Here is a 14404-nt window from a genome sequence, read left to right as displayed (position 1 = left end):
TCTAATATTTATAAAATTATATAAACTGAATTGCAAAGTTGAAATTATTTGTAAAGAATATTAGAACTATAGTCAGAATTAAAAATAAAATCTGAATTATTTTCGATATACAAAAAATTACAAAAAAAAAAAAAAGTTTAAACAAAATTTTTTTTCCCAAAATCTATTATTTTGTTAAGACAAGCAAAAAGTTTTTTGAATCAATCAAATCGGACGCTTAGTTCTCTCAAAAATTGCTATTTTTTGTACATTTAGCTCCGTATCTTCGAAACGGCTGGGCCTGCCTTCGCAAAAAACTAATAACCACTTCTCCCGATCATTACTAATTGAATGTTTTTAGATCACTCAAATCGGATGCTACGTTCTCTCCGATTCTTCCGATTTTCGGCCCATTACAATAACTTACCCTACGGGAAGTTAATAATACAATAAGTGTTTTTATAGATGTTTTGGAACTAGATAAGTTCCATCTATAGGCTTTATACTGTCAAAAACAAAGTTCTTGTATAGAATGATATTAATAGGTAATTGATGACAAAGTTAAAAAAATTACAAAAATTAGATTATGTACTTAATTTTTTAAAAAACATTAAAAATTGGGGAATAAAAAATTATCTACCTGTAATTTAAAAAAACTATTGGTCCAAAGCAATGGTCAAAAGTACTTGCAAAAAATTGATAATTCAAAATTTGGATAAAATTCACTTAATTATGTATTACTTAAAATAGTGAAAAAAAATCTTCAAAATACGAAGTAAATTTTTTTTCGGTATTTTGTACGTTGACATATGATAAAAATTTATAAAAAATATGATATAAAACATAGCTTTTGTTAACGCATTGTTGCGTTAATGTGTGTCAATCAATATAAATTTTATATAACATATAGCAATAATGAAAATAATAATAAATCATCAAAGCAAGAATTCCATTCTCCATTCCACCATAAAAGGATGTAAATCTATGATTCCATTATTCATTATATCGAGTTACATACATTTTCGAATTTTACTTCTAAATCACGAATTGACATCATAACATCCCAAAGCAAATATTGTATTACACGATTCAATTTTTTCTTTCCTATCGCATCGCAATGTACATTCAAAATCGCGAAAATTGCGAAAATTGACATCTCTGCATAATGCAAGACTTCAGATCGACCTCATGGGGTTCTGGTATCGGAAACTCTTTCATCACACCAAAAGGCTAATATAGACCACAAGGTTATTTAGTGCAAGAAAGGGCATTCAATAAAATACGAAGTGAAATGTTAACGCAAATTACTTCACAGGAGTTTTTGTGTACAGAAGTTTCACAAGAAAGGGTTCCTCCTTTGCTAATAGTTATATAAAGCAGGAAAGAACAAAGATAATTAATTTTGTAACATGAAGAATTAACGTGGATTTTAATTGTTCTTAAATCTTAATATTTTAGTCGAAATAAACCATTTACCTTTCTTTACCTTCCTTTCCCTTTATTCACACAGTAGTCGAAAATTGTGTGAATATTATGAAAATGTTCATATAAAATAAGAAGCAACAACACAGTTTAAATAATAATAATCTATCACTTCTAATACATTATTTAGACTTATCAATTGCTTAGACTCACCCAAGATTTAACATTTTATTATTTGTCCATCGGCTCCAGTTAGGATCCAGCGGTGGCGTAATCAGTCCTGAGTTTTCTGGTTCGGTTACCGCCACCGCCAACAAAAGCCCGACATCAGGCAGCTTTGATGTCAATTTTACATCTTGAGGTTATAAATATCAAGTGAAAATCGCCTCTCGTGGGTATAGCTGCCTATAAAATCATAGAATGTCAAAATATATGTATAGTATAGTTAATTAGTCACTATAAGATTGTAAAACTACGGGGTTGCTATCTTGCTATTCATTCAAAAAGCCTTATAAACGTTTTGACTAGTTTATATAATACAAGTTTGGTTTATTATTTAATCATTTACCAATTATAAAAAATATAACTGGAGCTTTTTTGTTATACTTAACAATCAGTCATACTTAGACAATCAGTAATTGTTTTGAGTCAAAATAATTAAAAACAATTACTGAATGCCCTAGTAATAGTTTTGAGTCAAAACAATTACTGCATGTCCTAGTAATAGTTTGTAGTCGAAACAATTAGTGATTGCCCTAGTACGACAGATTGTAAATAAAGTATAACAATAAAAGCTACAGATATATTTTTTATAATTAGTAAATGATTAAATAATAAACCAAGATTATGTTACGTTATATGAACTAACAAAACAGAACAAAAAAATATTTTCATTACCTAAAGGAAGAATTTACGTGATTTCTAATTATTTAGCACAGCACGTCTTATGTCCAAAATTTTAATTAAATGTATTTTTTTTAAATATTTAGTTATAATGGTCATAAATATTTTATTTCCATATTCGTTTCAAATTTTATAATTTTTGTATATTTCATTTTCAAGAATGTTTTTACATGTCTTTCTAAGAGCACACCCGCAAGAAAAGTGACAAGTCAAAAATTAAGTTGAATTGTGCAGTAGAATAAAAATAAAAAAATTAAAATTTTGAACTGAATACAAATTGCTATCTTAGATCAAAACTAATTATTTAAACGCATGCGATATAGTTTTCTTGCAACATTTTTTGGATTCAGAGCAATTTGTACTTTAAGGCATAAGGAACTCCCAAAACTCGCCTCTATTTTGACTAGTGCCATTTTTTTATATTTTTATTTTATTTAAAACTTCGTTATGAAAATTTAACTCATAACAATTTTCAGGGTTCAAGATCAATATAATTGGAATATAATCTATATATGCCTTAAGCACAAAAAGTGAGTTCTGAAAATTTAGAATTGTCACTTTTCCTGCGGAGGTGTGATATTATTTCGTTACTCTTAATATACTTTAACAATTCCATTAATGTTGTTATTGAACAGTTTGGGTCATTTCTAACAAAAATAGAAAAAAATATCAATGACCTTGATTATTTCTTTTGAAGTCATAATCAGGTCAAATTATTTCAATGCAAATGAAATTTACTATTTATTACAATAGTTGAATTGTTAAATAGACTGATGATAGAGTAAATGAATGCAATAAATTTCCTATGTAAAACTGTAAAAGTGACCGTCTCTTCGTGACATACCTGTGTGTCTGTGTCACTTGTTCCATCCTTCTCTGGTACCAAGATTTCGAAAGTCTCCAAATAGTTTTCCTCCGGTTTTCGTAATGTTTATGTCCCTGATCTATACAAAGCATTGTTTACATAAATACCATATATACAATTGAACACAAACAAAGAAATACATACAAACACATATACTTATATATAATTATATTATATGTATTTATAGTTTTTTCTTTATATTTTTAGTTCACCCAATTATCAACCAGTTATAATTTCTTGACGAATTTTGTGTATTGACGAGTATATTCGTCATGTTTATAATCATTGACTGTTTAAATTGCGATTTTCGAGAAAAACATGTCATGTTCTGAAATATTTAGACTTTAGGATGTTCGTATCAACCCACAGCAAAAAATTTGAACTCTTGCTTTTATATGTATTATATTTATTAACTTAGCGTAGGGTAAGTGAACAATTGTTTTGCATCTGTTCACATTTCAGCGGATTCTGAACATTTTGGCATACCTCAGAAAAAATGGATTTGTGTGTGTATGTATGTATGGATACAATTTTTCGTCCACGTTTTCGGGCGCACGGATCAACCGATTCGAATGGTTCAAAAAACATTCGATTCCTATTCATAGGGAGATGTGATGATTAGTTTTTGGCAAAGGCACGTCCAGTCGTTACGGAGATACGGAGCAAAGAGTGCAGAAAATAGAAATCGAGTTTTTGAGTAAACGGAGCATCCGATTTGAATAATCTATAAAACATTGAATTAGTAATGATTGGGAGAAGTGATTATTAGTTTTTGACAATGGCAGGCCTAGCCATTTCGAAGATATAGAGATAAATGTGCAAAAAATACCAGTTTTTGAGAGAACTAAGCGTCCAATTTAAATGATTCAAAGAACTTTCAGCTTGTTTTAGCAAAATAATTGATTTTGAAAAAAAAGGTATCATTTTGTTTGTACATCGAAAATAATTCAGATTTTATTTTTAATTCCGACTAAAGTTCTAATATACCTACTTTAAATAAATAATTTTAACTTTGCAATTCAGTTTATATAGTTCTTATAAATATTCAATGTTAGAATATTTGTAATAATCTATTTGAAAACATTCAGTATTCCTCGAACATTTCTGCGGTACGGAAAGTTCCAGCAATTTGCCTCAAGATTGCCATACGATGCCATACACCCCACTAGTTTTGAATTTCATTAATTGAAAAGTTGTATGAAAATTTTCATTATATTGTATCTTTTACAATTCGGATACCAGTATTAGTTTTTTTTTATTTAGTATTATTAGTATTTTTTTTTTCATTTTTTCTAATTGTTCATGAATTGTTCCGCCTATCAATAAAATCATTTTTATGCTATCGCACTGAAGATGAATCAATTTAAAATTCTAAACGTATGCCACATTAAAATTATTTTCAAATAACTCAATTTCGTGTTTTATTAATTAAACAAATGCCAAACTTTTCATTATATGCCTTTTACCACAATTTTTATTTTTACTAATCATTTATGAATTTTTCAGCTATTTTTGCTGCAAAGAAACAAAAAAATATTTTTGTGTATGTTATAATAGAGAAATGTGTGTTATATTCGAGTTCAAATAAATTAATTCTATATTTCATCGATTGGAAGGATACCTAAAGTGTGTACATTTTTCATCATCTGAAAAACGAAATTAGTATTTTTAAGCAATTATATTTTTACTATTCATTTATAAATTATTATGAATAATTCATTCCTGGTTGTTTCAAACAAAACAAATAAATCGTTTACGTAACATAGAATTATTTAATGAAATGAACAACTGTAATAATTCATCTTTCTATTAAATTCGTTATGATTAATTTTAACATCTTGCAAAAGTGATCCAGTTATGCAAAAAAGCATTTATTATTCATATGCAATATCTTGCATTATGTAAAAGTAGAATCAAAATATTTCGACTTGTTTGGTTCCGTAATGCGATCATCGATGAATTTCAATGACAAACAGGCAAGAGAAGGTCTTTTGCTCGGAAGGTGATCTGAACAAATATTTTTTTACTAAAATTATTCTTTTTATCTTGCCAAAGAAGTTTATGTTTTCGCCAGAAAATTTGATTTGGTAATTATGTGTTTTTTCGACGTTTCGAGTCATTCTGAATCGAAATCGAATTTGTAAAAAGTATGGGTATGTGGGTTTGTAGGTGAGCCGATTTTTGACTTTTTGTCGACGTTTTCTCAAAAACAGATGAACCGATTTAAAAAATTCATGAGAGTTGGCCATCCTAAAGATTTTTTTTATTTTCTGGGTCAATTTTCATTTTTTATTTTTTTATAATGCCATATAACTTTACATTTTCACCTTCTTACCGCAAAACCCCATTTCGTAAGAATTATTGTAGTAATTACATCATTTTCACCTAAACTTCTGTCAGTGAACGTTTTTGACTGAAATTCGATTGAGGATTTTCGAGCATATGAAAAAGCTCAAATTCGCATAAAGGAATTAATTTCGTCAAGGGTTGTTCAACTCTAACACTTATTCTTGAACTTATTGGAACAATTTCCTCATTTTATTTTTAAATGCGAAGCTAGAAAATATACGCCACCCCCAAATTACATCTAACAAAACAGCATTTTTTTTTTCAAATTTTCAATTTTTTTTAACACTACAATGCGTGATCGGTTACAGCTAGTATATTAATAAAAGTATATTTTAATAGTTATCCAAAATAGAGTTTGAAAATATCTTTTTACCCCATTGTAATATATTTAGGATTATGCACAAGGTTCCATGTTCCATACCTACTTTGGACTACATGATATCAAGCAGTAGTAATATTTGTTTTCACTCGAAAATATAGACCTAAACATGTTTTCTAGTAAAAATATAATTTCGGGGGCATTGCTGCAACATCAAAATTAGAGGGGGTGACCATTTGAGTTGCTTTATAGAATTTTGAAGTAAATACATATATATCTCAATTAGTCAGGACAATCACTAGGTTACGATGTTTTTAGACGGCAACACAGTCAATCTCTATTTGATGAATTTTGCTATTAGAATATCTTGTTATTTGATAGTTTTGCCGGTATAGTACTCCGGAAATTTGGAAAATTAGTAATCTGAAAGATTTTGAAGTGCTCATTACGAATTTTAACTTGGCTACCTCGAATTTTTACGGCAAGGCGCCGCCATATTGGAAAAATGGCGTCAAAAACAGTTTTTTTAAGAATATCTTGACCGCCATATCGGATCTCCCTATATTTGACTGTTCTATGAACTTGTCCACATTTTTTCTAATAAATAAAAATTTTCAATATTTAAATAATTATTTTTTTGATGATTGAACACTTTAATGGCAAAAGAGCTATATATGAAATTGAACTAGAGAAAACTTTCAATAATAGTAATAGTATAATAAATACTGAATATTTAAGAAAAAATATAAGTTTGTTATACTGTACGTATATATTTGTTGTTTGGATAGTTATATTTGTGAGTACTATACCGGAAACAGCCTTTTTTGCACCAAAGGATTGGACTATATTGATTATGTTTGATGATGGAATAATGCCGGGTAAAGGATATTCTCACTTGGAACATATTGCCATCTATGTTTTCAAGTCAAAGCCGATGTCACTGCTGCTTGAAATCAGGCTAACATAAGCGGGTATCTGACTTGCAATCTCCTGATTGGAAGACATAGTTCTATCCACTATACCACGGGAAACCCTAGCTAATAAATAAATGCAGAATAAATATTCAATCTGATTCGCCTACATCGCCATCGACCGACAGAAATAAATTGATTCGTGCACGAATTGAGCTAGTTGTGTTATCTGTAATAAGAGAAAATTCAAATCTTATCGACATGATATTCTTACATTAGAGTCGTGTAATTCGAATGCACCGATTGCGTAATTACGCAGTGCAATGGCACACAACAGTTCTCGGCCATTGCTTCTCATGAAAATATTATTTAGTTTATATATAATACATAGAACGGTTACGAAAGGCATACATACAAATATATTGTATATGTTTAATTATTTATTCAGTTTTTACAAAATATTCTCAAAGCAGATAAAAAACTACTTATATCGTGCAATTAAATGCAAGTGAAGCATGCATGTCTGATCGCATAGAATAAGAGATATGGATACAAGTAACAATCTGCAATAGTTAGAATCACTCATTTATTTTCAATTTTTATAGTTTATGTGAATTAAATTTGGATGGAAAATTCTATACGTAAAATGAAGAACTTTCAGTACATTACATTTTGGCGAAAGATCATTCATGATGAGCCAACTCCAGAAGAAGATGACGTTTATCTGGCGCTAAATATAGAAATCAATACTATTCTTATATCCGAGGTTTATGATATTTCATATGTATAAAATTTTTCTGTACGAATGTATGATTTGATACTTCTCCTAAACGGTTATTCGAATTTTGATAATTCTTTCTAGAGTTTGTCAAAGAAAATGTTTAAGATTTAATGTACCATAAAGCTATAGTAATATAGTAGAAATAAATGGTAAAAATTATACAAAAACCACATATCATTATTTGACATTGAAAACATTTGAACCGTCATCTGCTAGAAATGTCAATTCACATGAAATTTGAATTTAGCTCAAATGAGCGTAGATAATATTAGAATAACAATACAAAAATATTTCTACTTATTAAAAAAAGTGATTTAGAATTTTGTTTCATGTGTCAAAAATTCATTTGTTTGGCATTGAATATGGAATATTTAGCATTGATCTTAGATTGAAGAGTACTCATATGAACTAGATTTTACAAATTAATTCGCCTAAGATTTGACTATAAGCAATAATGTTTATTTGAGTATTAGTAAGAAAAATGTACTTTAGAAATTAGAATTGCTAAAAAGCAACTAAAATATCGTTCGAGATTATGAAAATTATAGATTAAATTATTGAAGCAATTATGCTGTGTGGTAAAATCAAGTGTGATATTGTTCTTCTACTGCTGATGCTATATATTATGTTTTCTGAATTTCTTATACTGCTCATACTAAGACCATAAATGAATCACAAGGCAGGACATCAAATAGGACATTAAAAAATAAAGGATAAGATATTAAGGGGGTTGTTCTTTTTTCGTTACAAAAAATGCTAGGTATTTGTTTTTGTTTTTTCTCGAAATGTATTTATCATAGCGACATGCGGTTTTTTTTAAACAAAAATTACAAAATCATAGAATATTACGTGATTTTCTTCTTTTCTTTTTGCGCCGTCATTTTTTAACCAGGGGGCGCCAAAGTCGGTCTTGCAAAATCGATCTCTTTTGCGGTGCCACAGATAAATCCGTTGCGCATCGCCCGAAACAAAAAAAAACTAGCTGTAAGTGGAATTCTGTCTTAAGGCAATTAGGGCATCGTGCCTTAAGGCAAATTGCTGGAACTTCCCGTACCAAGAATTATTATTTTTTTAAAAACGATTAACATTTTTGAAAAAAAATTACTTTGAAAAAATAAGATTTTTGAGAAACTATAAATTGGACAAAAAATTAGTTTTTTTTGAAAAAAAAAATTTTTTTTTAAATTTTTTTTTTTTAAAAAATTTTTTTTTTTTGAAAAAAATTTTTTTTTCTTTATTTTGACATATTGTGGAAGATCTGAACTTTTTTTTCAAAGCAATCGTACTGCTTTAACTACATAGGGACAAAATATAAAGCGCGTAAGCGCCGCGTCGCTGTCTAACGCATAAGCATTGGTACGGAACCGATAGGAATGTTACAAAAATGTATACTTATTGTTAAAATCTCTATAAAATGTCTGATAATTTGATGTGCATATGTCTGCGCCGTCATTTTTTTAACCAGGGGGCGCCAAAGTCGGTCTTGCAAAATCGATCTCTTCTTTTGCGGTGCCACAGATAAATCCGTTGCGCATCGCCCGAAACAAAAAAAAACTAGCTGTAAGTGGATTCTGTCTTAAGGCAATTAGGGCATCGTGCCTTAAGGCAAATTGCTGGAACTTCCCGTACCAAGAATTATTATTTTTTAAAAACGATTAACATTTTGAAAAAAATTACTTAAAAAATAAGATTTTTGAGAAACTATAAATTGGACAAAAAATTAGTTTTTTTTGAAAAAAAAAATTTTTTTTAAAATTTTTTTTTTTAAAAAATTTTTTTTTTTTTTTGAAAAAAAATTTTTTTTTCTTTATTTTGACATATTGTGGAAGATCTGAACTTTTTTTTCAAAGCAATCGTACTGCTTTAACTACATAGGGACAAAATAAAAGCGCGTAAGCGCCGCGTCGCTGTCTAACGCATAAGCATTGGTACGGAACCGATAGGAATGTTAACAAATGTATACTTATTGTTAAATCTCTATAAATGTCTGATAATTTGATGTGCATATGTCTAATGATCATTTTTGACCGCCAAATGGCTCATTTTTTACTTTTTCCTCTATATCTCCGAAACCGCTGGACCTACCTTCATGAAAGTTGTATCGATTCTTCATCTTGTCAATACAAATAAAACGTTTTTTGAATTATTAAAATCGGACGCTCCGTTCTCTTAAAAACTGAGTTACCGTTTTCGGAACTTTTTGCCCGTATCTCGGGAACGGCTTGACCTGCCTTTGCCAAAAACTAATCAGCACGTCTCCTTATCAATACGGATCGAATGTTTTTTGAATTATTCAAATCGGTTGATCCGTGTTCCCGAAATCGTCGACGAAAATTTGTATCCGCACATACATACACACACATACATACATACACACACACACACACATACATCCATTTTTTCTAAGGTATGCCAAAATGTTCAGAAACCTCTGAAACGTAAAGATATATAAAAATTTTCATTTTCGATTTTTTTGCGATTACTATAACTTGCCCTACGGGAAGTTAAAAAGAAATTACGTTGAAGAAGAAGTTTGTTTCCAGTCCCCCTACCAAAATAAAAGAAAAAAAGCAAGAAGAAAAAAAATGGCAGCTATTTAAAAAAAAAAGTGTCAAAAAAGGCCTTTTTTTGGGGCGAGAAGCTTCGCAAAATTTTTTTGCGTAATGTTATCAAGTTGTTTGAGGTAGGGGGACTCGGTATTGCAGTGGTGAACAAATTAAAAAAAAATGCAAGTCGATCCGACTTGTAGTTTTTGTTTAATTTGTGGCACCGCATTAAAAAAAGTCAATTTGAGAAAAACGTATTTAAAGTTCTTAATATAATGTACTGAATACACCATTTAATTTAATGTACTAAATACACCATGGTGTTCAAAGATGCTGACACATTAAAAAGGTCATGTGCATGAGGTATTGTAATAAAAAAGAGGAATCTGGCATACAATAGCTCGCGGAGCGATAAAAAAACGCTTTCAGAGGATCCTACATATAGAGATATATATATATCTATAATTTCGTCAAAAAAATAGATATTGAGATGATTTTTTTTTTGAAATGATTCTAAGGTTTTTATCTTTCATAATATCAAAAAATCTTAAAACCGAAACAAAGAAAAATAAAAAAAGAACAACCCCCTTAAAAAATGTTGAACTTTCGAATTGTAGACGTGGGTACAGGACAAAGTCTGTCGGGTATATATATATTAGCAGTTTTGGGACTAGTTACATTTCGTCACACGGGTTCTATCAAGAAAAATATACAAAAATTATAATGAACAATATCAGGTTGGCAACTTTTAGTAATTATCAGTAGTAATTATCAAAAAATCGAAACAAGTAAAATTTAAAAAAATTGACAATATCATCATTCTTTTTTTAAATTCAAGGATCATTGTAAAGATTGAAACAAAAATAATCAGATAGTGCAAGATCAAGATTATGAGGTAGATGTGGCCAAACATCCCAACGATCCAATAATTTGTGCCGAGTGGCCAAACATATGTGATGTCATTTAAGGCTTTAATCACGATTTTTTCTAGTTGTTAATTTAGGCAGCTTTTTTGCAACTGCATTGTTTAATTTAGTTAATTGTTTCAAACATCAGAATTGATCGTCTAGTTGGTGACAAAAGTTCAAAAACACTCTAGTCATCCAGTTGAGGTTGATTAAAAAAGAATTGTAGACAATTCTTTTTTAATCAACCTCAACCGGATGGCTAAAGCGTTTTTTATCTTTGACCAGAATAAATTTTAGCAAACCAATTTTGACACTGCCGTTTTTAAGGCTTCAGCACCATAAACAATGCATAACTTTGTACGAGCTTAACAAAAATTCTCGACTAAATTTTCCATCTTTCAACGAACGCCAAACAAAAACTACACAATCGATCGAAAAACTGGTAAAAATTGGCAGCTAAATTCCCTACCATCTAATAACAAGACGTATTTTACGTTTGGACTATATCAGCAAACCTTAAAATTTAATTGGAATCATCTAAGAGTGAATGTACTACTTAATTGCCAACCTAATAGTAAAACAAATTAATTAAGATAAAATTAAAAGAATGGATCAGAAAATTCTAATAACAATGGGTACATTTTTTTTCATGTATTGTGTTAGAATCGACGAGCAAAAATGATTTACTCATAACCAGTTCGAGAAAGGCATATCACAATATTTTAAACTTGAAACATCACTCATTATAGTATTTATGGACTATATATTATATATTGTTTCTATGCTACAACTTGCTTATAGATTATATTTAGTTAGTACTAGTGGCACGATGCCGCCTTAAGGCAAATTGCTGGAACTTCCCGTACCAAAAATTATTTTTTTTTAAATTTAAAAGATTCGTTTTTCTTTTTAACTGGAATCGTGTTCTCGAAATCGTTGACTAAAATTTGTATCCAAACCACACACATCCAATTTTCTAAGGTTCCAAAATGTTCCAAACATTTGAAACGTAAGGATATATAAAAAATTTTCATTTTTGATTTTTTTTGCGAATTCTATAACATACCCTACTGGAAGTTAATAAATCTTACATAGTAACTAAGATATAATTAAATTTCCTATATTTTAGTCAATGAGTTGATTTTAACCTTTACGTTTTGGGTGATTTAAATGCAAAGTTAGATATCGGGGACAAATTTAACAAAAAAGGCAAATTACTTTGAATTTCAATTTTTGCGTTATGTGTGAAAGTTAATTTACCGTTATAGTTTTATCTATATGTGTAATTTATGTGTGATATTTTTTCTTATTATTTATTATTTATAGTATCTTAAGACAACGAAATCTCATTTTGATGGTTAAAATTCATAAATGTAGGCATAATATTTTATAAATAGCCTAGAAAAGGTGGGAAATACCGATTTTGCCTATTTATTTTGTAAATGAATTAAAACTTCCTTTCAGACCACTTCACCAGAATTTAATATTTTTAATACAGATGAACAAACAGGCAACAAAATAACAACAGTTTTCATTCCGATCAAGACTTATTTTTATCAAAACTAAGCACTAAATATTTCAGATTATTTGTAAATTATTGAAGTTTATTTTTCCGTCAGAAAATCGGATTTTCTAATTTTATGTTTTCTCGACATTTCAAGTAATTCCTAATCATTTGAGATCTTTGAATAAAGTATATGTGTGTACATACATAAGCCAATTTTTGACCTTTCGGCGATCGTTTATCAAAATCGGTTGAACCAATTTTAAAAATTTGAAACTCATTCAATGTAACTCGATAATGACTGGCGTTGATTAGTTTTGGAAAACGATCGGCTAAGCCGGTTCTTCAGAATTAGCAAAAAATTTTAAGACTGACGAAATAATACCATTTGGCATCATGCTGATTAGTTTTGGGAATCATGCTGATTAGTTTTGGGCAAAAATCGGCTGAGCCGTTCCTTTATAATAAAATGTTAATTTTTTTTAATATTTTAAAAGAACTTAAAATGGTGGTTGAGTTCATGGTCTAAATAAATTTAAATTATAGTTTTTAATAGTAATAAAATTATAAATATTCATTAAACGTTTGGAATAATGGGTCGCGCTTTTAGGACATAAAATTGCGTATGTTCACTATAGATAATACAATTACAGTTATTATAAGTCTGTTTGAAAGTTATCAATTGAAAATCCCATTAATTAGTTTTTAGTAAAAGCAAAAAAGGATAGCAATAATAAACCTAATTCCTTATTACGCAATTTCATAGTACAAAATAATATCATTAATATGCCTTTCTAAGAAATTATATTCCATGAACTCGACCTACCAAAATCACAGACCCATATATAATTTGTTACTGAATGTAAGGGGAAGTCACTTGTACCTAAAGGTAAACTAATCAGAAAAATACTGTTATATTATAAACACTTAATAAATCAGTATCAACTGAGACTTCAACTAATTGTAAGTAAGAGCAGTAATACTTCAAACGTCTAAGTAACAAGTATTAATGAACATTTAACATATAACATGAGGCTAAATAACCACACAGTCAAATGCCATAAATAAAAAAAAAAAACATAACATAATATCTATCAATCTTATCTCTCATCTCAACAACGTAGAAGTAATATCTTTTAATCGGTCTGATATAGCCACAAATTATATCTGGTTCCTCGGCGCATTATACGCGAAAACTGTACTATAGTAGTGTACTATTGAGTTTATTTATTATAACAAGGATTTAAAAATTGTATCTAAACAGCTGAATTTCAATTCTTATTGATTAGGTAGATTTCATGCAACTTGTCTGAAAACAAAATGACTCTTACGCCTAGTTGATTCATTTTTATTAAATTTAAGACCTTGCGCCAATACAAATATGCCAATAAGTTAAATATTGCTATAAATTCAATAAATTTTATTCGTAGTTTAGTGATTGCAGTTTGTCGGGTAAATTAAGTTAGGTAAGAGACCATAATAGATTGATATACAACCAAAAATCTTGTCTAAAGGTCTCTAATAATAATTAGCAATGATTCAATAAAATTAATGTATACCTGAAGAAAAAATTATTGGTTGATAGATTACATCTGCAATTTTATGGAATTGCTAATAATTTGTATAATTGCACGATAAGTTCAAAAAAATGATTCTATAATAATTACTGCAATTTATCGCACTCCATTCTTCCAAACCATAAACTTTGTGGAAACTATTTCTAGCATATAAAATATATGAAATATTCTCTAGTTTAATTTTGTATGCAATTATTTGCATCATAAACCAAGACGGAAAGAATATATCGTCAATAAACTCGTATCATTATATGATGCATAAAATGATTGTACTATTAGTTAAGATTCCGAAACGAGAGTGTTTTGCAACGTGTAAATAATTAATTTGAATGAATATTTG

General features: G+C 29.1%; 1 long non-coding RNA gene across 1 annotated transcript in view; it reads right to left on the bottom strand.

Moving 5' to 3' along the window:
• Window positions 1–1619: 1619 nt before the first annotated feature.
• The window catches only part of LOC113376581, a 53599-nt gene continuing 40814 nt past the window's right edge, over window positions 1620–14404 (bottom strand). Inside the window, exons 2-3 of the long non-coding RNA XR_003367043.1 lie at window positions 3149–3248; window positions 1620–1806 (exon numbers count right to left, since the gene is read on the bottom strand). This is a non-coding gene — a long non-coding RNA (uncharacterized LOC113376581). The remainder of the gene's footprint in view (window positions 1807–3148; window positions 3249–14404) is intronic.

This window comes from Ctenocephalides felis, unplaced genomic scaffold (genome assembly GCF_003426905.1).
Source record: "Ctenocephalides felis isolate EL2017-DRISC unplaced genomic scaffold, ASM342690v1 CF-g0.4_SCAFFOLD_01886, whole genome shotgun sequence".
NCBI classification, from domain to species: domain Eukaryota; kingdom Metazoa; phylum Arthropoda; class Insecta; order Siphonaptera; family Pulicidae; genus Ctenocephalides; species Ctenocephalides felis.
Note: the sequence above shows the minus strand (reverse complement) of the source record. Positions and strands in the feature narration are given on the sequence as shown.